Consider the following 24192-nt stretch of genomic DNA (forward strand, 5'->3'; position numbering starts at 1 on the left):
TAGGGTCAAAGAAGACTACACAGAAGATGGTGCATTAGAAGGAATAGAAAGAATTGGCTGCACCAACAGGAGGAGGGGAAAGGACCTTCTGAGAAAGAGTGTGTGCAAAGCAGTGGAGGCCTCAGGGAGGACAGTGGTCTGCTAATACTGAGTTTAGTGTGGTTGTCTTTGTCTTAGGTTGCTTGCAGGGAATAAAGCCGGTATTTGCTTTGCTAGCTGGACTGAGCTGGGCTATACTAAGTTGTCTGATCTTTGTCCTGTACCCAACAGGAACTGCAGGAGGTTTTCAACAAAGGGAGTGAAGTCAGATTCATGGTTGAGAAAAATTTTCTAGTAACTAAGCGGTGAGTAGAATGAAGAATGGGGACACTGATTGGGAAGCATTTAGAATAGACGGTGGAGGGCGAGTTTTAGGGAGCAGGCAGTGGTTGTGATGTCAGAATCCACTGGTGTGATATGTAAGTCATATGATATGTAAGTGGTCCACCCAGAACTCAGTAAAGCGAAGATTGTTGAAGAGGGTGAGCTTGAGAGACTGGATGGATGTTGATGCCATTAACTGTATGAGGGTATAATCTCTTTGCTGAGATTGTAAGTACGGTAATTTTCTGATGTGATACCTGTATTCTTAGCGTAACCCGTGACCCTCTTTGGCATAGCACTTATGCCTCGGTATTATGATTGTCAGTCACTTCCCTGAACTAGAAACTTCTTGAGGTTGGAGATAAGTTTTAATGGTTCTTCTTATTCCACAGCACCTGACACGGGACTTGGTTATGTAGTAGGTGCTTGGTAGATGTTAGATGTTTAGACATGGATACATCTGTCATCTACATAAGAATTCCTCTTTTGAATTCTTCTTTTGCACAAGAAGACGTTAGTTTCTTAACCCAAAGAAGACCAGCTCTGTAAGTCCGTTATAATTTTCATTTTATGGTCAAGTTTCTCTGGGCTCTCATTTTCCAGAAACTACCCATCTTAGATTTTGTTCTTTCCTTGGTGACAACTCAATAAAGTTCTTACTGTTCAGAGATTACACGATGAAGTAGATACGTACATGTATGTTTTTTCTTCTTTAAGTTTGGCTATTTGAACCTGTGGCTCTGTGGTGTAAACAGTAATTCCTTTCTAGATTTATTTATATGGAAGTTTTGGGGTCTTTAAGAATTACTCATGTTTCTGGTCTTGAGTTAAATACATTAATAATTACCATAGGGGTTCCGATGGCATCATCACGGCTGGAGGTCTGGTGGGCTTTTGTAAATGGTATTTGGAGGAGTGATTCATTTGCCAAAGCATTAGCAATCTTTTGTATTGTCTCCATCTGGTGTTTGTCTAAAGAGGCAAGTGCTGGGATTTTATTTATTTAATAAACTTTGTTTGAATGAGCTAATTTCCCCACTGTGCAGAATTACTAAGGGAAGACCTGAGCATTTATTTCAAGGACTTATTCTATACATTCCTGGCTTGAGTGGGGAGCAGTCCCTTCTGTAGCCACCAACTACCTGATATTCTAGTCTTTTCTGTGATTAAATTATAAAAATAATCTGTTTGTGACCTTGTATGCTTTTGGTATAAGGTCACATATTTAAAGAGCAATCTGCAGTGAGATATGTTGGTTCCATTTTCTGTTTGTTTTGTAAAGAAAGGAAAAATAGATACATTTCCATTTCACAATTCTTTTTCAGAGCCTATTGTGTGCCCAACCCTTGTATTACTTTCTCTTATTTCAATTCATACCAACCCCACTTGAGAACTGTTTTTCCCCTCACTTTGCTGTTGAGAACTGTATTTTGCAGAGTTTAAGGAATCTGTACAAGTCCCTTAGTAGTTTATATCAGAGGTGGTTTTAGACCCAGGTTTTCTGACACAAGACAGAAGCTTTGAAACTGCCTCCATTGTCCCCATGGCTCCACAGAGGCCAGAGGGCTTCCAGATGCTGATAAAATGGATGCGAAGGGAAGGTAAGAGACTAGACCTCAGCTGGAAGCGGTGGCAGTTGTGCTGTGAAAACCCACCAGAGGGAAGACGTTTCAATTCTTCTTTCGTAACCACGGAAATCCTAAGTGACGTAATGCACCTCGGTATATTAGGACTTCTCATTTCAGAAAGTGAATGGTCTTTTCTGTCTTTTCTGTCAGTGTATGTAACCACTGATTAGCTGACTCATCTGTACAGTTGGCAGATACAGAGGCAATCAGTTTTACTCACCTTGCTGTTTAAAAATCGTGATAATTTTGCACCGTCTTTGAGAAATAGGTAAGTTCAGAAATCAGTTTTGAGGCTGAGGCAGGCGGATCATGAGGTCAGGAGATCGAGACCATCCTGGCTAACATGGTGAAACCGCATCTCTACTAAAAATACAAAAAATTATCCGGGCGTGGTGGCGGGCGCCTGTAGTCCCAGCTACTGAGGAGGCTGAGGCAGGAGAATGGCGTGAACCCGGGAGGCGGAGCTTGTAGTGAGCCGAGATCACACCACTGCGCTCCAGCCTGGGCGACAGAGTGAGACTCCGTCTCAAAAATAAGTAAATAAGTAAATAAATAAATAAATAAATAAATAAATAAATAAAATAAAAAACTAAAAAAATAAACTAAGGCATAAGCGGTTGCACCTTCAGCAAATTTAATTCCTGGGCTCCGACTGCAGTAATCTTAAATGAGACATTTTGTTGTATGCTTATAACCTCAGGGATTTTATCTGCTGCTGTTGTGGTCTTTTGAGGAGGATTCTCCTACGGCAAAGGATGTCTGCAATATGGTGAATGGCAAGAAGTATCAGGAGTATTTTGAGTGCTTAAACCCATCTGAGGTTTATTAATTTTCCGGCTATGGGTTAACATGTTTCCATGAATAGGCACAAGGCCTGGAGAGTAGGATTAGGAAGGTTTCCAGGGACTCTGAACTCATGTCAAGCAAAACTGGCGTGCGAGGCAGCTAAGTCAACTGAACAGGGCGAAGACTTTGAAAGTGCTTTATCTCACTGCCTAATGTTTGTAAATTTTATTCAATTAATTTACAGCTGCAGGGCTCATGAGGCTGAAATGAAAGTTTTGTAAAGTTTCGATAAGGAGGCAGCCAAACAAGTTTGATTAGCAGTGGATGTTTTGGAAACGAATTGGCAGCAATGCAAAAATCGAGGGTTTGAGTTTCAGGAGGCATGTTGGCATTGCAGTGCCCGTTTGGTTAATCATGGAAAGCCCATTACTTGCCACCTGGCGTTTCGGGCATTTCTTTTCTCTGTGTGTCTTCGCCGAGGTAACCTCTAACATTGGAATAAGCATCTTTTTAGTTAAGTCTCATCAGCCCATTGTTCTTAGTCTGTTTTATCAGTAATAGATCCGTTGTCTGTGTTATTCTTTCTACAGCCATGCAGCATGCTCTTTAGCCTTTCTTTCCAACCTGCAGACGTTTTAGTAAAGGTGTTTCTCCCTCCACAGCGTGGGGCAGCAGAGGGCCTTTAACTTGGAGCTCAGGGGTTGAGTTGTATGACTTATGGCTGAAAGGGTCAAAGACAAGGGGGCACAGCACCTTTTTACTTAATATTTAGCAGACTAGAGTCTGCACAATAGCACTGATCATTGTTCAGTTTTAGTGTTTTTTCGCGAAAGAAAACATTACCCTAATCCTCCACAGGAAAATTTCATACTCCTAAACAGGATTTGGTGCTGACAAAGATTCTCTGCTTTTCTAAACTTTAGTCAGGTTCCTGAACTCTGTCCCCACCAGGGCCCGTCTGTGTGCTTCCTTGGAGAATCTCATTTCAGCAAGAACCCTGCTGAGTCAGTTCAGCCGCGACCCCGGTCCTTCATCTGATCACTCTCAGCGTCTGGTCGGGTTCCTCATCCTCCCTCGGGAGATGTCGGGTCCTCTTGGTCTGTCTTCGCAAGAATCCCGTTAGGGTGCTGTAGCCAGCGTCTCCCCTTGCCTGTGATTTGACCTCTTAGTAATGTTTTATGCACCGACTGCCACCCTGCCCTTCGGTTATAAATTCCCAGCTGCCCATGCTGGATTTGGAATTCATCCTGGGGTCTTGACAGAGATCTATTTCCCCCTGTTGCTGAAGTTCTGATTAAAAACTATTTTTATCGCTTTACTATCCAGCTGTGCGTTTCCTTTGACCGTAGCCTCTTTTAAAAATGATATAGGAGCGGGAGGGGGAACACAAGGGTTGGGGAAGGACATAGAGGTGGTTTCAACTGAATCTATAAATTTTTTTTTTTTTTTTTTTTTTTTATTATGGAGAGGAAAGGTCTCGAGCAAATATGGAAGGTGGATAGGAGGAAATTGGTTCTGGTACACTGGAGTTTCTTATTTTACTCGCTTTGCTTTTTTTTTTTTTTTTTGAGATGGAATCTCGCTCTGTCGCCCAGGCTGGAGTGCAGTGGCCGGATCTCAGCTCACTGCAAGCTCCGCCTCCCGGGTTCACGCCATTCTCCTGCCTCAGCCTCCCGAGTAGCTGGGACTACAGGCGCCGCCACCTCGCCCGGCTAGTTTTTTGTATTTTTTAGTAGAGACGGGGTTTCACCGTGTTAGCCAGGATGGTCTCGATCTCCTGACCTTGTGATCCGCCCGCCTCGGCCTCCCAAAGTGCTGGGATTACAGGCGTGAGCCACCGCGCCCGGCCTTGAACGAAGTTTTCTTGAAGGATGAGTAGGGAGTTTTCGGGGTGAAAGAGGGATGAAGTCAAAGGAAAAAAGCATGAGCACCAGTGAAGAGAGATGGCACACGGCGGCCTGCGGAGAAGCGATCAGCAGAGTGGCGGGTTCTAGAATGCACCCCGGGAGGTGAGGTTAGAAAGGTAGGATGAAGCAAGACAGTATAAGGCTTTGATTTTCACACTAATAATTTTGAGCTTTTTCTTACTCACATGAGAAGATTTTAAGGCATGATCAGTGTTGGTTAGAGCCCAGGTGCATAAAAAGTGGGTTACTTAAAGGGAGAGACTAGAGGAGGAGAGGTTAGTTAAGAGGTTGTCAAAATAGTCTAAATGAGAGATGATAACGACCTCAACTATAGCAGTGGCTCTGGGAATTTAGAGGAGGGAGTAAATCTAAGGGCTGTCTCAGAGGTGAAAGTAGATGAGTGGGGTTTGGGAAGAGAGAGAGGCCAGGTGACGAGCATGAGCTTTTTTTTTTTTTTTTTTTTTTACATGGACAAACTGAATCACAGGGAGGGACATATTTCTTGTGGATGAAGATACAGATAATGTTTGCATCCAAGAGGAGAGAGAAGCATCACTCTCGATAGCCTTAATATTCTCACAATAATCAACATGATGTCAGGAATGAGAGAGTAAGAATTACAGTTAAGGACAGTGGAAAAATATAAATTGGTCTTGGGGAATGTGATAGAGTCTTCTATATTTTAGCAGCTAGAATCTTGATACCATTTTCTGATACAGACCTTTAGTCCTCATGTTTGAACTCTCTATATTCATTTGTTCATTCTTCAATATTTATTGACAGCTTACCGTGTGTGAATCGTTGTATTATCAGCTGGGGATAGAAAATCCTGCCGTCAGGTAGCTCACGTGCTAAAGTGGAGGCCGGGCACTTAAATACAGAAATGTGGTCAGGGTAGGTAGGCTTACAGGAGCTGTAGCAAAATTAGCAAATCTTGCTAAGAGTGTGAGGCCATGAAAGCCACTGGAGGAGAATAGTTTTGTTCTGTTACCCAGGGTCCCCTTCTGTTACCCAGGCTGGGGTGTACTTGTATGATCATAGCTCACTGCAGCTTTAAACACTTGGGTTTAATACCACCTCAGGCTCCGAAGTAGGATTAATTTTTTTTTTTTTTTTGAGAGATGAGGTCTCACTTTGTTGGCCAAGCCAGTCTGCAACTCATGGCCTCAAGCAATCCTCCCGCCTCAGCCTCCCAAAGCACTGGGATTACAGGTGTGAGTCACCATGCCTGGCCTAGAATACTGTTAAGAGATGAGAAGGTGCTAGCCTGTGAAAACAAGAGAGACATTCCAAGAAGGGATTGTAGGGTTTAGAGGAAGAGATGGGTGAGGCCAGATTCCCAGAGGCTGGGTTCTATATGACATGTGAGAATTTGTGGTTGAGTGAGAAAGAGAGGAAGAGCCACTGAAGGGTTTAAGTGCAGGAGTTAACCGACCAAATGGAGGCTTAGTGGGATTGTACTGGCCATTATGGAGAAGGGGATCTGAGATGTAGAGAATGAGGGAGACACCTGAGAGGCGGTGCAGTGGTCCGGGTGAGAAATATTTGGAATCTGAACTAGAGCAGTCATAGTGGGGACAGACTAAAGAGTTAATAAATAGTTAGAAGGTAAGATTGGTAGGACATGGAGGTGGATTCAAGCCAGAAAGTAGGAGAGAGGCAAGGAGTTCGAGGTGACGCAGGTTCAAGCTTGAGCTCCGTACATACTGGAAGCATCGCTGAGAGCCTGTGCGTGCTGGGAAGAAGGACGATGAGTTCAGCTCTAGAAACCATACGAGGTGCCTGGAGGTCTTCAGCAGGCAGTTACGTACTCAGACGCAAAGGTCTGTGGCGAAATCAAAGCCGCATGGAACTTTGGGAGTCATCATTTCGGAATAGATTGTTAAAACGGATAATGGAGGTATTTACATAGGCCGAACAAAGAGAATTTCAGACACCTGCAGCCTGTTTAATTCCTCAGTTCAAATTTACCAACACACATAAAAGGTGGAAGGTTGGGCTGTTTTCAGGGCATTGAGCTCAAAAGACAGAATAAGGCATTTCTGTGTCACTTAATGTTTATCTTGTGCTTCCCTAGCGGGAAGAGTGAAAAGATGTTAAAGAAAAAGAGGGAATCTTTTCATCCTTGAACTGTTGTGTTGAATAAATTTTAAGGAAAAAGAAGCAAAATGAAATAACTTGAGAACAAGAACCTAACCACATATGAACATAATTTACATGCCATAAAATACCATTTTCAGTGTGCAATTAAATGATATTTATAAAATTTACATAAGCCATATTTTTTAAGGTATAAAAAGACAGTTATGAACTAAGCTTTTCAGTACCATGATGATTGAGAGTATAGTAAAAATACTGCAGGTAGCATTTAGTTAGGGAAGTTCCTGCCAGGTGAAAGGTGTGGATGGGGATGGCAGAGATTAAAGGAACACCCACTTTGTGCCAGACGCTCTGCTGGAAGAGGTGCAGATAAATGGGCAGAGTCTGGATGCATTTTAAGCAGCATTTAAAGAATAACGTCCTGTCTTCACTAAGCCATTGACATGAATGTGATACTTTTATATTTGTTTCTGTTTTCTGATGTTAGCCCTGGGAAAATAAAGGGTCATGCTAGCATTGCAATTATTTTCTCACATAAAAAATTGTATTTGGCTGCTTCTAATTGGAAGTAAGTATTTTAAGCTCAATCAACCCTAACATCTCAGGTAACTGTGGACAGAACTTCACATATTACAAGCTTCTTAATCTGTTAAAAAAAAAAAAACCCTCAAAATGCATATTATTAGTGATATATTCATTTAAACAAGCTATAACAACTTATCTAGTTTCTGGAAGATACTGAAACTTGATCATTTCTTTGCTGTAGTGACCTACAGCATAAGTTCAATGGTAGTTTTAGTTGATTATGCTTTATTTTATTATTATTATTTTTTTAATAGTCAAAGTCTATTTTTCTCCATGATAATACCCTCCTCCATGGTAAGACTGCATGGACAAGAAGTTGCATAGAGAATAGAGTATTCATGGGATCTTTCTATAACTTGTAAGCAAAGGAGGCTTTGGGTTTGCTGTGGATCGTCCTCCGAGAGTTGTATTCATTTTCTCAGAGGAGCACTGTCCCAGGATGCTCAGGAATACAAGAAATAAAAGTGCAACAGGAAAGAGGACGTGGCAGAGCTGACCTTTTCCAACTCTTTGGTGAACGTCTTCTGTCTTGGGAGGATGGTGACAAGCTTGAACTTTGAACCAGAACCCTGGTCTCTTGAGCCAGGTTTGTCCAGTCCTGGGGGTCAGCAAGCAGTCAGGGAGGAGGGGAAGCAAAGGTTGCAGGTAGATCTGTGGAAAAAGTGAGCTTTGGTATGGGTTGACGTAGCCATTGCCTGTTGGTGTGGTAATGGCCCGGTGGAGACGTCCACAGGCCTTTGAGTGACTCCTGAGTGGGGCCATCGGACTCGTCATGCTGCCAGGCAGTGGAGGTCACAGTTGACATGTGTTCCCATTTCTCCAGTACCTACCTGGCTTTTCCACAAAAATGAATTCCCTTCTAATCGTCATTTCTGCAGTCTATTGAGAGTATGAAAAGGTTATACTAATCTAAAATAAACTTTTTTTTTTTTTTTTTTAAATGAGTTGAGGTCTTGCTGTGTCACCAGGCTAGAGTGCAATGGTGCCGCCATAGCTCACCGCAGCCTTGAACTCCTGGGCTCAAGGGATCCTCTTACCTCAGCCTGTAAAGTAGCTGGGACTAGCAGCATGAGCCACCATGCCTGTCTTCCTAATCTAAATACTAGTGCCAGTAAAACAATTAAGAAGGGTGAATATGTTAGGTAAATATAACCTAGCACATTCCGAAGATGAATAGAATTTACTATGATTTGAAATCACCCACTCCAGTTTTTCTCTTGGCATGGAGAACTGAAAGCTGCATATCAGTGCCGGGCTGTCCATAAATACCTACTAGTCATTGTGCTGTTAACAGTTATTTAATGATTTAATCAGAAAGGACTGCCTTTGGATTTCTGAGGAGGTAATGAGAATTGGCATTTAACAAGTTAATTGCAATTGGAAAGAGCTATTAAAAGGCCATGAGAAGGTCTTTCGTGAAACCCTTGAATATGCTTCAGTCTGAAGATCTTATTAAATTATGCCAAGGGTGTTTTTCTCTTTCACTTTAAATCACCCGTTAGGATCATCTAATCAGCTTCCTGAATGGTGCTGCAGATGAAATTATTATTAACATCATCATGTTGGAATTTTAATTTTTTCTCTCCAGTTGTCAGGGAATCCAGTGTTCAACAATCAGTCGTTTCTCTTAGCCCCATTGGGACCAAACCCAAACTAGTCTTAAATTGTATTTGTACCTTTTTTGGGATTAAAGCCGGATTGTTTGGGATATTGGTGATAGCACTAGGACTCAGTGTCAGTCATTGTTCCATTGCCTATTGAGGACATAGTTCTACTTCTTTTGGACAGACAGCCTTGCTTTATTCAAGTGTCCCATGGAAATCAGTTTGTTGCCGCAGAGAAGCAGATGGGTAGATAAAATGGTCGACTGTTGCTGTCCCTTCACTAATAACTTAAGAGAACTGTTTATTCATGGCAAGCCTTGAAACAAAGTAATTGTTTGTTTCAAAATGTGTATCAAATTGAATATTATTCTGAAGAAACAACTTGCCTGATAGGCCCAACACAAACTGCCTATTACCATTTATTTTCAACTTACCAGTCTGATACAACCAGAGAGTTTAAATCTGATAGTTGAGAACTATTGTAGGTCTCTAGCATTATTTAAAGATGGAGACTGGTTAGAAGAGGTTGGCTGGAAAAGGGTGGGAGAAAAGCAAAATAGGAAACATTTTGTTCCTTTAATGACCACAAATTCTACTATTCCCAGAGATAGCCTAAAAGTAGTTTGGCAAATGACATTTTAGTTATTTTTGGAACTGCTTTTCAATATTTTAACATGTATTTATGCATAAGCCTGAAAGGATTACAAATGTGTGTGTGAGTGTATATATATATCTTTATATAACAATTATGTTTTTGAAAAGTTGAGGCCAGGCACGGTGGCTCAAGCCTGTAATCCCAGCACTTTGGGAGGCCTAGACGGGCGGATCACAAGGTCAGGAGATCGAGACCATCCTGGCTAACACGGTGAAACCCCGTCTCTACTAAAACTACAAAAAACTAGCCGGGCGAGGTGGCGGCGCCTGTAGTCCCAGCTACTCGGGAGGCTGAGGCAGGAGAATGGCGGGAACCCGGGAGGCGGAGCTTGCAGTGAGCTGAGATCCGGCCACTGCACTCCAGCCTGGGCGACGGAGCCAGACTCCGTCTCAAAAAAAAAAAAAAAAAAAGGAAAAGTTGAGTATAATGTCATACTTATAATCTAAATGCCATTTTAATAGGACAACGGAAGCTGACTTTCTAAATACAATGTCACATTCTAAGTGATGAACGTAATTTTGTTAATGTAAAATTTAGAACAGTATAAAGTAAGTCACTCAACCTGAAAAAGTTCTAAGATTTTGTCATCTTCATACATTTATTTTGTAAATGAAATAATATATTCCAGGGAAATTTGAAAAAAGATTTTTTAAATTAAATAATAGCTCCTTGTTTATTGGCTTTAAATACTGAAACGTTCAAATTGTGGGCTTTTTCTAAATGCACAAAATACAAAATATTTTCTCCTAAAGTCCATGGATGGTGCGTTTTGGCCTCTCTGAACCCTCTGAACACAGCAGGATTTCGAACATGTGCGGGACACCAGGAAACTCACGTCATTCCCACAGGGCTTTGGATTTAGGACTTTCTTAGACTGACAGTGACTGAATATTTGAAATAAACTGTTGACATGCAAGAGACAGATTAATGTGAAGGTTAGCAGTTTTGGAGCTAATTCCATCATCTTTCTTGTTCTTAATTTGCATGTGTGCATTGGATTATGGTGTCTATTGGGTGCGGGTATAGATACACTTTTCTCCGATTGATCATTAACTTTTTTGAGGGCACGTATTTGTATCTTATTTATCTTGATGGAAATAAAATATAAAAATCAGTTTAATGGTAATTTATAAATAACTAGACACAGGAAGGAAACACAGAGTTGCAACAAAAACACTACAACAAAACTAAGGATGGTGGAAAAGCAAGAAGGTAAATTTAACGTAGACGGGTGTCTGTAAAATACAATCGAAACTAAACTTCTGACACCACATAATTTTAATCACAGAAGTATATTTGGGAAGGAAATAAATTCTCAAAGAAAACCAACTAGATTTAAGATTGTCACTAAGGAAGGTTGATGCAGGTGCCAGACAAGGTGATTTAGGTCTAGGGCCCCAGACATTCCTCTACATCATATTGATGTGATAGGTAGGAGGTAGATATCCGAGTCTGAGTTCGGCACGAAGCAGAAGGTGTTGTGGGACTTCACAGGGAGTGGAACAGCCCTCTCGGTGGAAGCACTGGTTGGAAACTGGGGTGGGATTTGGGGTTGGAATTACAGGTTGGAACAGAGGAATGAGAGGTTTTGGGCAGGTCTATTTGAGAACTCTGGAGTACCACAGAGCGTTAGCTCTTCCAGCTAACTGTGACCAAGCCAATACAGTCTGTATATGCATATTGGCAACCACTGGTGACCTTCATGACATGGAAAACATTTTGGCCTGGGAAAGATGGGGAGACTCTCTCTCCTGGAACCTTGTCTGAGCTGCAGCCCTCTAGGCAGCCTGCTGCTTGCCACGTACTTCTGACTTTGCTATCCCTTCAGACGGTTGAATTCACCCAGAGTGAGGCATAGAACAGGGACTCAACATAGTTTATAACCCACTCCCTAGTTATTGTTTTCTTAATTGGTGCCAAGCATTGAGCTCCTCAGTGCTTGGCACAAATTTAGAAAACAATAAATTTAAAGGGAATGGATTGCTGTGAATTCTGTTCCTGGGAAGAAAACATGAGATCAGAATGATGTTTGTTTGTTTGAACAACTATATTTTTCATGTGTTTTATGCATTTTCCGAATATTTAAGAATCCAGGAAATAAATACTTTGTAATGAAAGAATTTTTAATAGACCCTGTGCAACAACTGTAAATTGAATGTCTATGTTGTGAGTCTTTTACTGGATTATGGATTACTGGATTGTGTATGAGAAAATGGAATGAACACCTACAAATCAACGACTTGGATAAATAATATTTAGACACTAGCAGGGAATCATCATTTCGTTGTCTTTGATAAGATGGACAGGTCATTTGGCGGTTGTTGCACATGTCTCTTCCCATAAACTGTACTTGTTGTCATGTAACTGGAAACAGAGTTACATGATAAACATATCTGGAAATAGAGTTACAATGATAAACAGTTGCGAGAGCCACGAATCCTTTTGTTCAACAAAAGTTACTTCTGGTGTCTTTTTCATATACATTGTCTGAGACTCAGAATTGCAATGTATTCTAGTTAGGTCTTTTTGGTCAGGCTCCCAAGTACCTGTATGAATCAGAGCATCTAAAAAGCATTCCCATGAGTACAATGGACTGAGATTGCCAGGTGTCTGATGTAGTGCAAGGATTATTGCTGTTTAAAAGATTTTGACCTCAGAGCTTCATTCTTCCCATTGTCATAATTCTCTGAGCGCTGAGGCATTGCAGATCTTTCTGTTTATTCAGTTATACTTTTTGCCAGCAAAGAGGCCTGAACAACTAGGTAATCAGACTGTCTACACAGAGGTTCTGCTGAGCCCACAGTTGCCCGCTGGCAAGAGCCGTTTAGGATTTAATATTTCAGATCATCTATTCTGCATGCTCTGAGATTTCATGCCCGAGACACAAAGCAACCTCTAGAAACTTGAGCTAAGAATAGGTATTAAGCATGAATGCATTTGCATACTTGGTGGCAACCTATTCTACATTCTTCCTTAACATTTTTTTTCTTGTTTATTAAACAGAGGATGCTTTTGCTTACCTCTCAACTGCAGAAAAGGTACTGTTTGATATATATTGGTTTTATTTACTCAATCCTCACAGAATTGCATGTCTACTGTTCATGGGGGAAATATTTTATATAATTTCCAATAAATATTGAAGAAAATACTATAATCATGGCTTGATGGAAAGTGTGTTTGTAAGACTATTTCAAGGGGGTTTTAATAATGGTCCTGCTCTATGAAAAATGGGATTGAAGTTGATGTTTCAGGCCATTTCTCCTTTATTTGTTTACTTTTATTTTTTTGACACAGGGTCTTGCCTGTTGCCTAGGCTGGGGTGCAGTGACATAATCATGGCTCACTGCAGCCTCAAGCTCCTGAGCTCAGGCGATTCTCCTGCCTTGGCTTCCTGAGTAGTTGGGACTATGGCATGTGCCACCATGCTAGGCTTAGTTTTGATTTGTTGTACAAACAGGGTCTCACTGTGTTGCTCAGGCTGCTTTTCTCCTTTAAAAGAAAGCAGCTGGGTTTAAGGCCTGGTAATGACTTGATTGATTTGACTGGTGTTTTTGCTGTCATAGTCTGCCTTTTCCTTGTGTCTTTTACTGGTTAACTCCCACTGATGCATCAGTTCCAAGCTCAGGCGTCCAGGTTTTGTGCGGTCTTCTTTGAATCCTTTAGACGTGCTTTGTCTTCCTAATCTGTGCTCCCAAAGAACCTCGTATGCACCTTGTCACTGCCTAGTTATGTTTGCGTGCTGACCCCTCTGCTGTGTCGTTTGCCCCTGTGTCCACTCACTTCTGCACTTGGGGTGCCTAGCAGATTATCTGGCATATAGTCTAAGTTCAATAAGTATTTGTGAAATTAATGATTGAGTAGCTGTAAAGAGATGCTAAATGGCTGTAGGCTCCTTCCCGTTTCTCCTGGGCAGTCTAACTCCTGTTTCGAATTGTTTTGCTTCCTGTTAAGGAAAGATGTATGAAGTTGTATTTGTGCTAGCCACCCGCACGCCCACGGTGTGGGAAGAGACAGACAAACACATTCCAATGCTGGGCATCACGGATGTGATGATACGTGCAGGCACCTTTGGAAGCCCAGGGGAGGAGCACGCAGTTCGGCTGAGGGGACCAGAGAAGGCTGTTTGAAGAAGGTGGCGCCTGAGCAGAAGAGGATCAAGACGGCACTGGGAGGGGCGGAGAGTCTAACAGAGATACCAACGCGGGACTTGCGACAAACACTCAGAGCCACAGGAGAGGAAAGTCCACCACGGCCGGGAGGTGAATGGCGAGGAGGGAAACTGGAGAGAGGCTCTGAGATATGCTCAGCAGGTATAGATGCAGATTAGATATGAAAAATGGGAACTGTGACGTGTGTTAGGTTTGTTATGATACCGATTTCTGGTATTTCTGGAGGGATATTTAGACTTGAAGAAATGAAGTATGGCTCGCGTGATATGTGACTTTAAAGTCCTGAGGGATAGCCAGATACAATCCTTTAAGTTGTGTTATAGAAAAAGCAATGACTCTGGACCTTTCTTTGTCTGCCTGGGCATTGAATGGCGATTCTTTGACCTTATTACATCCCAGAGGGCTTTAAACGCCTACAGGGTTATGGACAGTTGGTGGTGGTGGCGAGGCGGGGGACGTGTCTCTAGAAGATGAGCCTGAGAGAGCCCCAAGTGTCCCGATACACTAAGTCATAATGATACCACAGTAAATGCTATAGTCTTGCACAGCAGGGGAAGTACAAGGACTGGGCTTATGGTTCAGTCCTTACCGTGTTGTTTCTTACCTTGTAAGTTTAAGAAAGTTACTTAACCTGTCAAAGCCCACCGAGGGCAGACTGCTGTGTTTCCCACGTAGAACTTAACCTATCAGAGCCCACCTAGGATGGTAGACTGCTGGGTAGACTGCTGCGTTTCCCACACGGAGTTGGTGTGTGGATTAAAGTCCCAGGCACAGGACCTGGCACGTGAGGTACCTTCCCCTGTCTTTGTTAGTTCCAGCATAACATCATCACCAGCCCTCATGGTAGTGTTTTTTCCTTTGATTGGAAGTCACATGAATATCACAAACACGGCATCATCTTGGTGGTCTCCCCCAGTCAGCTTCCGCCATGAGAGCGGCTGGAGTAGTTCTTGTGGTGAGAATACAGCTCTGCCCCTAGGACATGTTGGGCCCACCTCCCTTATGGCCAAGTGGGTCTTGGGAGTTTGACACAGTTCTGCCCCTGTCCGCATAGGGGATACATGCCGGGTAGTGACACACATGCCACACCCATTTTACTAAACCAGGAATTTGTATAGACTGTGTGGTTCTGTTTTTAAAAAAGTATTTGGTGGGTAAGAAGGGGACTGCCAATGAATGGGATTGTTTTTATATATTAAATGTATCCAAATATGCACAGAACCCTTTGATACCATTTTAGAATTTTATCTTCATGCTAATAGAATTTCTGTTGGAATGTTTAAAAAATAAACTGAAAAATTATTACTGTGAATTGTTGTTATCAAGTTTTAGGAACTTAAATCATTTTCAATTTATTAGTTTTATTGATACATAATAATTGTAAGTAATAATTGTGTTTTTGAACCCATTAAGTAAGCTCTCTTCATCCCGCCTACTCTTCCCAGCTGCTGATAACGACCACTCTCCTCTACCTCAAATTGTTTTAGCTCCCACGTGTGAGTGAGCATATGACATTTGCCTTTCTGTGCCTGGATTATTTCACTTCACATAATGTCCTCCAGGCTTACCCATGTTGCTGCAAATGACAGGACTTTGTTCTTTTTTACGGCCGAGTATATAATAATATATATATATGTATGATGGAATATATATATATACACATACACACACATATATATACACACACACACACACATATACACACATTTTATTTTCTTTATGCATTTATCTATTGACGGGCACAGGTTGGTTATGTATCTTGACTGTTGTGAATAGTGCTGTGATAAACATGACAGTGCAGGTGTCTCTTTGATGCACTCATTTCCTTTCTTTTGGATGTTTTGGATGCACACCCACCTGTGAGATTGCTGGGTCACATGGTAGTTCTATTTTTAGTTTTTCACTGAACAGTCATAATGTTTTCTTTTGCATAACAGCTGTACTAATTTACATTCTCACCAACAGTATATGAGCGTTCCCCTTTCTCTACATCCTTGCAAGCATCTGTTCTTTTTTGTCTTTTTTAAAATGGCCGTTTTAACTGGGGTGAGATGATACCTCATTATGGTTTTGATTTGCATTTCATAATGATTAACGGTGTTGAGAATTTTTTCATGTATGTGTTTGGTGTTTGTCTTCTTCTGAAAAATGTCTGTTCAGTGTATTCAGTTAATTTGCCCATTTTTTTTCCTGCTTTTGGTGGGGTTTTTGCTACTGAGTTGAGTTCCTTATATAGTCTCATTATTAATCACTTGGCAGATGGAGAGTTTGCAAATATTTTCTCCCATTCTGTCTCTTTACTCGGTTGATTGTTTTGTCTGCTATGCAGAAGCTTTTTAGCTTTATGTAATTATTTTTGTTTTTGTTACCTGTGATTTTGTGGTCTTACCAAAAAACATCTTTGCCGGGCCAATGTCCTGAAGCATTTCTCCAATATTTTCTTCTAGTAGCTTCATAGCTTTGTACATTCATCCTTGACCCATTTTGATTGGATTTTTGTATATGGTGAGAGGTGAGGTCTGCTTGCATTTTTCTACATATGGATATCCAGTTTTCTCAGCACCATTTATTGAAGAGGGTGTCCTTACCCCAGTGTATGTTGTTGGTGCCTTTTCAACAATGGATTGACTGTAAATATGCAGATTTGTTTTTGGGTTCTCGATTCTATTCCACTGGCCTGTTTGCCTGCTTTTATGAGAAGCATGAAATTGTTTAATGTTCGAGGTGGTTTTTCCAAGAATGGAAATAGGTTTATTTCTAGTTCTCCTGTGGTTTTCTCTTTTCCGATAGGTCTTGGGGAATTTCGAACAGCAGTTTAAATGTGCATGTAAGAATTTTGAAATAATTTCAGCATTTTTTCTTCACTTCCTTGGAAAAAATAAGCACTTAAAATGACCCCCAGCCTGAAAAAGTAAGATTACACCTTATAATTAATCAGATTTTATCAAAAGCGATGTATAATACCACATACATGGCCTTTAGTCTAAATTGACCTTTTTCTTAAAGTAAGATTTGAGTGGATAACAGAATCTTATATAATATTTATGAGTAAAAGCTACATATACTTTAAATGAAAAAAAATTGTGTTAAATGACTAGAGGACGTATCCAGATCTCTGTCTGTGATTATTAATGGTTTTGCTGGTGATGAGCAGCGACAACGTGGTTAAGACACCCGTTTTCTTGTCTGTTTTGAATTCATGCCCAATAGAAAGGCTACAAGTATTGTTAAACGTTTATATAAAAAACCTTTGAGTTTTAAGATGAAAGTAGCATTTGAAACACAAAGTTAATATTCCTGATGCAGAGTTAGCACCATGCTAATCACTCATGCCTGTCGGCACTATATTTAGCTCATTGAGCTCATATTTTTCCAAGAACTAGGATTTCAAGTGAAGCTTCAGTCGTACACAGACATTGTCTAAACCACTCAAGTATGTGTTTAAAAGAACTGCCCGTCAGTGTGCAGTGGTAATGCCAGAGCACAAATCAATAGCATATTCTCCTTGACCATTGGAGAACACCACAGCCAAATTTAAAGCACATTTTCCATGGATGAGTCCAGAACCGACTTCAGTTCTTTTTTTTTTCTTTTTTCTTTTGTGCTGAGGTTTAATAGGCAGAAGAATAAAGAAAATCAGCTCTCTCTATAGAGAGAGGGGTCTTCTGAGTGGAAAAGACAGGAGATATGGTGGCCGCAGACGGGAAAGGCGGAAACTACATAGGAAAGTTGGGATCCTGTTGCCTACACCCCATCGAGCGGTGCGAGGGCTGGGGTCAGTCCAGGAGGATTTGGATAATACCGGGCTGTAGCCCCAGTCAGAAACCCTCAGTTGCTCCAGAACCTCTTCCAGCTTCACGCGACGGCTAAGTCCTTCGTGAAAGGAAGCTTGTTCACACATGGCCGTCATGCCCAGCAACCCGTGGGTGCTGGGACAGTCTGCATGTTTTCCTCAGTGCGCCTGGCATCCCAGTCTTTGAACAGCAGCTGTGCTAACTGCGTTTCTAACTGGCTGACGGATGCCCATTATTGGCTTGATTTGGTTCTAACACAGAGGCCGAGAGCCTTGAAATGAAAGGGCAGAGTTGGAGTCCGTTCCTCTACTCACCGTTTCGATGAATGCTGTACCTTGGTTTCCTGGACGAGGTTCCCAGTATGAAGTGGCTGCGTTGTCTGGGGTACATGCCCAGGGTTCGTCATCTCACGTCAGGAATATTTAGGACATGAACACACATGAGGAGTTTAGGAGCGGGGTTAAGAGGCAAAAGAAAAGAGAAAGAGCCGGGCGCGGTGGCTCACACCTGTAATCCCAGCACTTTGGGAGGCCGAGGTGGGCACATTCCGAGGTCGGGAGTTCAAGACCAGCCTGGCCAACATAGCGAACCCCGTCTCTACTAAAAATACAAAAATTAGCCGTGTGTGGTGGTGCACACCTGTAATCCCAGCTACTCAGGAGGCTGAGGCAGGAGAATCACTTGAATTTGGGAGATGGAGGTTGCAGCACAGGAGATGGACAGAGAGCGAGCCACTGCACTCCAGCCTGGGCGATAGAGCGAGACTCTGTCCAAAAAAAAAAAGAAAAAGAAAAGAGAAAGAAAAACAGCTGTCTCTTTCTCTATAGAGAGAGGGGTCTTCCAAGTGGAAAAGACCCAATTTCAGTTCTTGGTGGATATCAGGATTTTGTTCAAAAAGAAGATGGCGTTCTCTGTTTCTTCCATGCCCATTTGATGACCAACTTTCAGCTGTCACTGAAGTGCTACAGGAGAGAAGCTCTTATATGTGATTATTTTGATTTAATTTTTCTGGAACTGGTTTTTTTCTCAGTATGGTTAGGACATAGTGCTTATGCAAGAATTATGTATGTTGGACAGTTTGTTCATATACACCTTTGTAGAAGTTTTCTGTATTTTTTGTACTTTAGTATTTTAATATGTTTTGTCATTTTGCAATTTAAGCCTGCATTTGAGACAGTTTCACCTTATTCTTTTTTTTTTTTTTTTTTTTTTTGAGACAGAGTCTGGCTCTGTCGCCCAGGCTGGAGTGCAGTGGCAAGATCTCGGCTCACTGCAAGCTCCACCTCCCAGGTTCACACCATTCTCCTGCCTCAGCCTTCTGAGTAGCTGGGACTACAGGCGCCTGCCACCACACCCGGCTAATTTTTGTATTTTTAGTACAGACGGGGTTTCACCGTGTTAGCCAGGATGATCTTGATCTCCTGACCTTGTGATCCGCCTGCCTCGGCCTCCCAAAGTGCTGGGATGACAGGCGTGAGCCACCGTGCCCGGTGCACCTTATTCTTAATAATGCTAGATAATTCCATATCCACTAATAGAATGAAAAATGGAATTTGTGATGGCGACTGCTTTGGTACCAAGAGGACAGAGGGAGAAAAAGAACAGAGGAAAACTGACTGCATTCTTCCAGTGTCAGCCAGTGGAAAATGGAAAGAAAATCTCTCCATACCCACATTTTCCCCAAATATCCCTTGTAAAAACACCCCTCCCCCAGCAAAAAAAAAAAAAAAAAAAAAAAAAAAAAAGAGCAAAACACCAATTTCAGACATAGGTTTTAAAAGCAGCATCATGGGAACTGAGCAGTTTGGAGGGTGAGGAAACTTTCATACGTGAGTGGCTGGCATTTGGGGTAGGAGCAGCCAGTAAAGGTCTAAAAGTTTGTCTACTCATCTCCTGTTCATCCCACCAGGAGATAAAGACTTTTGGTTGAGTAGTTGAAAACTTGTTTTCTTGGGTGTTTTCTACCCGAGACTTTTGGTTGAGTAGTTGAAAACTTGTTTTCTTGGGTGTGCAAAAGAAATATAACATGAAAATCAGGATCAAGTGAAACAGAAATATTTTTAGAAACCAAAATCTTCAACAAGCTTCTGTGAAGGTTTGTGAAGATTCAAATGTTCCTTTCTCACCGTCTTAAAGGCACAACTGAAGGGATTTCAGGAATATAAGGTATTCTGGCTAGAAATAGGGAGAAGTTGGATATGCATCTTTTCCAAAATAGTTCACTGGATCTAAAATTTATAGTTAAAATAGTTATTAGGAAATATAATAACATAAAGTGCTACTCATGCGCATGGGAAATGTAACTGATGCCTAATGTTTTGGTGATAGGAGAAAGAATGTTCCAGGGAAATGTAATCTTTATGTGTTGAATTTTCTAAAAGTAGGGTCAATTGGCTGGCTTGGTGGCGCACACATGAATCCCAGCACTTTGGGAGGCTGAGGCGGGAGGATTACTTGAGCCCAGGAGTTTGAGACCAGCCTGGGCAACATGGTGAGACCCCATCTCTACCAAAAAGTACAAAAATTAGCTGGACATGGTAGTGCATGCCTGTGGTCCCAGGTACTTGGGAGGCTGAGGTAGGAGGATCTCTTAAACCCAGGAGGCCGCAGTGAGCCGTGTTTATGCCACTGCACTCCAGCCTGAATGACAGTGCAATACCCTGCCTCAAAAAAATAAAGATCAAATTAAATAAACATAATTTCAAGTCATTACCTACACAATAATCAATGAATTCAAAGCCTCTGCAACTAAAAATGTAGCTAAAACTTTTTTGGATATACAATATATATGTGTGTGTGCACACATATATTTCACAAAAATAAAAACATTTGCCATCCTCCCATACAAGTTATAAGCTTTCTGAATTATCAGAAGGGGATGTGATATAGGAAGTGTATTGTGACTTATACAAAGCCAGTGTTTCAAACTTTGGGGATATTGTACTGAAAACAGAAATAAGCAATAGTGTCCTCAGACTTACCTCTAGGATAAAATAAAATTTTAGTTGGACTACTTCATGGAATTTCCCTCATTACTCTTAAATTTTAAGCTGGGAGAAATGGGAAATTGAGAACTCCTGAACAGAGAGAGAGAGAAGGAAGGGGGGTTTGGAAGGGGGGGGGAGAGGGGGAGAGAGAGAAAGAGTGTGTGTGTGTGTGTGTGTGTGTGTGTGTGTTCCTGTTTTGATGTGCTTTCCCTGGGTTACCTTTCCGTGTTTTGATGTGCTTTCCCTGGGTTACCTTTCCGTGGCAGTTCTGAGCTTTGTCAGATGAGTGTTTCCTGCTCATAAGTGCATGGGCGCTCGCTGTAGATAGGGACAGTCTGCACTGGAGGTTTCAGAAATTAGACCAATTCATGGGTCAAAGTGGCTCATAGAAGAAGAAGAGCATCTCATTTATTCTAAACCAATGATGGTTCTTTTTTTTCCCTATTGGTGAGATGTTTTTTCAGTAAAAGTTTAGTTAGAAAGTCGTTGTGGGACTAGATAAAAGTAATATTTTTCTATGTTTACATTTAAAGATTTGCTTGCTATAAGTGTAGTTGGTTAGAATTGGGAGGTGGTTTGATTAACAGTTGGAGTACTGAGCAATGGGTTTCAGTCCACTGAAGTCTTCATGTAGAATCTAGAGTGAGCCTTGTCAATGGTACTTTTTCTAAAGCCATAATGACAGCAGTGTTGGAATTCTGCTTTGCAAACTGCATTTGTTTTACTTGTTGAAAGTTAAAATCAAGATGCAGTATCAGGTGCAGTCCTGCCATTATTGCACATAGAGTTGCTATGTTGGTAGACTAAAGTGTTTTGGACAGAACACGTTATTTGTTTAGAAAAAAGTGTCATAGATACCATGGAAAACAACTAACAACTTTTTTTTCCTTGTAGCTGTTTTTGTGTGAGTCTCTGAGATTTTTTTTCCTTGCATTTGCTTTCCCACTATTTGAACAGGAGAAGAGCAACTAATGAAGTCTGGAGGAGAAATCAATACTTTTTAAAATTTACTCATTCAGCAGATATTGACTAACTGATGAGTACCAAATGTGCTAGAACCCAGGGTTCTAGAGATGATTAAGGAAGTCAACGGTCTTGGCTTCATGAAATTTATAAGCTAGTAGGGAAGAAAGATGTTGGTCTAGTGATAAAAAGTAGCAAGAGACGCTTATTCCCTCTATAATAAGAATAACAGGAAGGATCTAGAAATAGGCTCATGGGTTTGTAGATATAAGGGCAAGAATTTGAGGTCTCTTCTGGCCAAAAGCTGTAATTGTTCTGAATCATGGGAGGGCTTTCATCTGCAAGGAACTGCAAGATAGATAGAGGAGCTTTAGTGGCACATATACACCATGGAATACTATGCAGCCATAAAAAGGAATGGGATCATGCCCTTTGCAGGGACATGGATGGAGCCGGAAACCATCATCCTCACCAAACTAATGCAGAAACAGAAAACCAAACACCGCATGTTCTCACTCATAAGTGGGAGCTGAACAGTGAGAACACGTGGACACAAGGAAGGGAACAACACACACTGGGCCTGTCGGAAGGGCGAGGGGAGGGAGAGCATCAGGAAAAATTGCTAATGTGTGTTGGACTTCATACCCAGGTGATGGATTGATAGGTACAGCAAACCACCATGGCACACGTTTACCTATATAACAAACCTGCGCATCTCACACATGTATCCCAGAACTTACAAATAAAAATTTAAAAAATTAAAAAAGAAAATTGGGCATTTTAGGTAACATATTGTAGCAACTAGATATTGATTTCCCTTCTCTCTCTCTGACACTTTTTTCCCCCTGTTTTTTGCTTGTTTGGTGACTTGATTAAACTATTTTAGTGAAATCTAAAAATAAAAATAAAAGGCATCAAGTACTTAGAAATAAATCTAATGAGTGATGTGTAAAAAAAAAAAAATAGAAAATGTATCTGTAGCCTCTAGTAGATAGGAGCAAATGAAAACTGAAGGTCTTCTCACCTGCAAGCACAGCCCCAGGCAGTGTGTTATAATAAAAGCAAGTCTCAGAATGACTCATGCACAGATACAAACATTTACTGGGCAGGCGCAAAAACTGTCACACCACTTGTTCTGTAAATTTATCACAGAAAGATTCACATGAAGCAGGGGAAACAGTACGTTAGCTTCAGAATTCAGCTAACCTAGCAGCAGTTCTCTGACAAACATCCATGCAGGTTCCATCCTAGTGTTAAGCCTAGGGGGCCTTTAAGAAAGGTATGGTGAGGATGGTGACTTCCGGCTCCATCCATGCTGTGGTGGAGTGTCCGTGTTATTTGTGGTGCAAAGCAGAATGCTTTGAGAACCAAAGAAGACATTCTTAATAATTATGTTGGGATAAGAAATGTAAACTGGGACTGTAACAGGCAAATTGCAACCTATTGCTATTCTAGCCATTGGGCATGCTAGATTCTTGTACATTGTTCAAGCAAAGGCAAAAGGAAATGAACTAATTATTTTTTTTTCTACTATTTTTATCTACATATCTTAAACACCCCTTGTTTCACCAAGGAAAAAAATTTTTATCTATAATGCAAATTATCAAACCCTTTAAGGTTGATCAGAAACAAGGATATTTGAAATTTTTTTGTAGCAAAGGGGAGGAAAAATATCTTTCCTGCTACTCATTTTGGGTAGCTGAGACCCCCTATAATAAAAGACCAACAAGAGAAAAGCCTATACATTTATTTAAGTTTTATGTGACACGGGAGACTTCATAAGGAAATGAAGACCGGAAGAAGCAGTTAAACGTGAGCTTGTTTCATAGCAGGTTTGATGAAGAGTGGCGAGTCTTGGAGAAATATGATAGGACAAAGCAGGGGGATGAGCTGAATGTTATAAACTGGAGGACGCTCAGCAAGACCTATTTGTTCCGGTCTCTATGTCACTGTGTGTTTGGAGATAAGGACGCCCCTTTCTTCTGGATATAGGGAGGGCACCTCACACATTAAGGTCCTTTGACCTGCTTCAGGGGAAGGTCATAAAACCTAGGAAAGATTTTATAACCTTTTTCAGGGGAGAAGGCGGGGGGAAGGTCTGTTTTCTCAAATCCTTCCGCTTAACATATCGAACATGTCAAAGTACCACATTTTGGGGTAGGATGTCTTGGACTCCATCGGTAGCTACCTCTACAATTGTGGCAGATGGTTGCAGTGTGTCAGAGGATCCACCCCTGGATTAATTCCTCATTAGGGTACTTCAGATATTAACTAATACCATTAGGGTGTGAATGGAAAGTAACCCAAATACACATAAATCACACTGTAAATACTTCTATATTGAAGTATTTAAAATTTACTATATATATAGTGTAACACGTTCTTTGCTGGAGATAAAATTTAACATTGTTAAAAGAGAAAATGCGATATTCTTTAGGATGTACGGGTTTAAAGCGGCATTAAGAGTAAAACACAGGGCCGGGCGCGGTGGCTCACACCTGTAATCCCAGCACATTGGGAGGCCAAGGCGGGCGGATCACAAGGTCAGGAGATCGAGACCATCCTGGCTAACACGGTGAAACCCTAATAGAAAAATTAGCTGGGAGAGGTGGTGGGCGCCTGTAATCCCAGCTACTCAGGAGGCTGAGGCA

General features: G+C 41.4%; 1 protein-coding gene across 15 annotated transcripts in view; it reads left to right on the forward strand.

Annotated features, from left to right (window-relative positions):
- LOC105474705 (SET and MYND domain containing 3) overlaps positions 1 to 24192 on the forward strand; it is an 813173-nt gene that overhangs the window by 390753 nt on the left and 398228 nt on the right. The window contains exon 1 of one of the 15 annotated variants that reach the window (XM_071069367.1): positions 12707 to 13938. The exons of the other annotated variants lie outside the window; for them this stretch is intronic. The gene's annotated coding sequence lies outside the window, so the exon portion shown is untranslated. Of the gene's footprint in view, positions 1 to 12706; positions 13939 to 24192 lie in introns of those variants that run through there. 15 annotated transcript variants of the gene reach the window in all.

This window comes from Macaca nemestrina, chromosome 1 (assembly GCF_043159975.1).
Source record: "Macaca nemestrina isolate mMacNem1 chromosome 1, mMacNem.hap1, whole genome shotgun sequence".
NCBI lineage: Eukaryota > Metazoa > Chordata > Mammalia > Primates > Cercopithecidae > Macaca > Macaca nemestrina.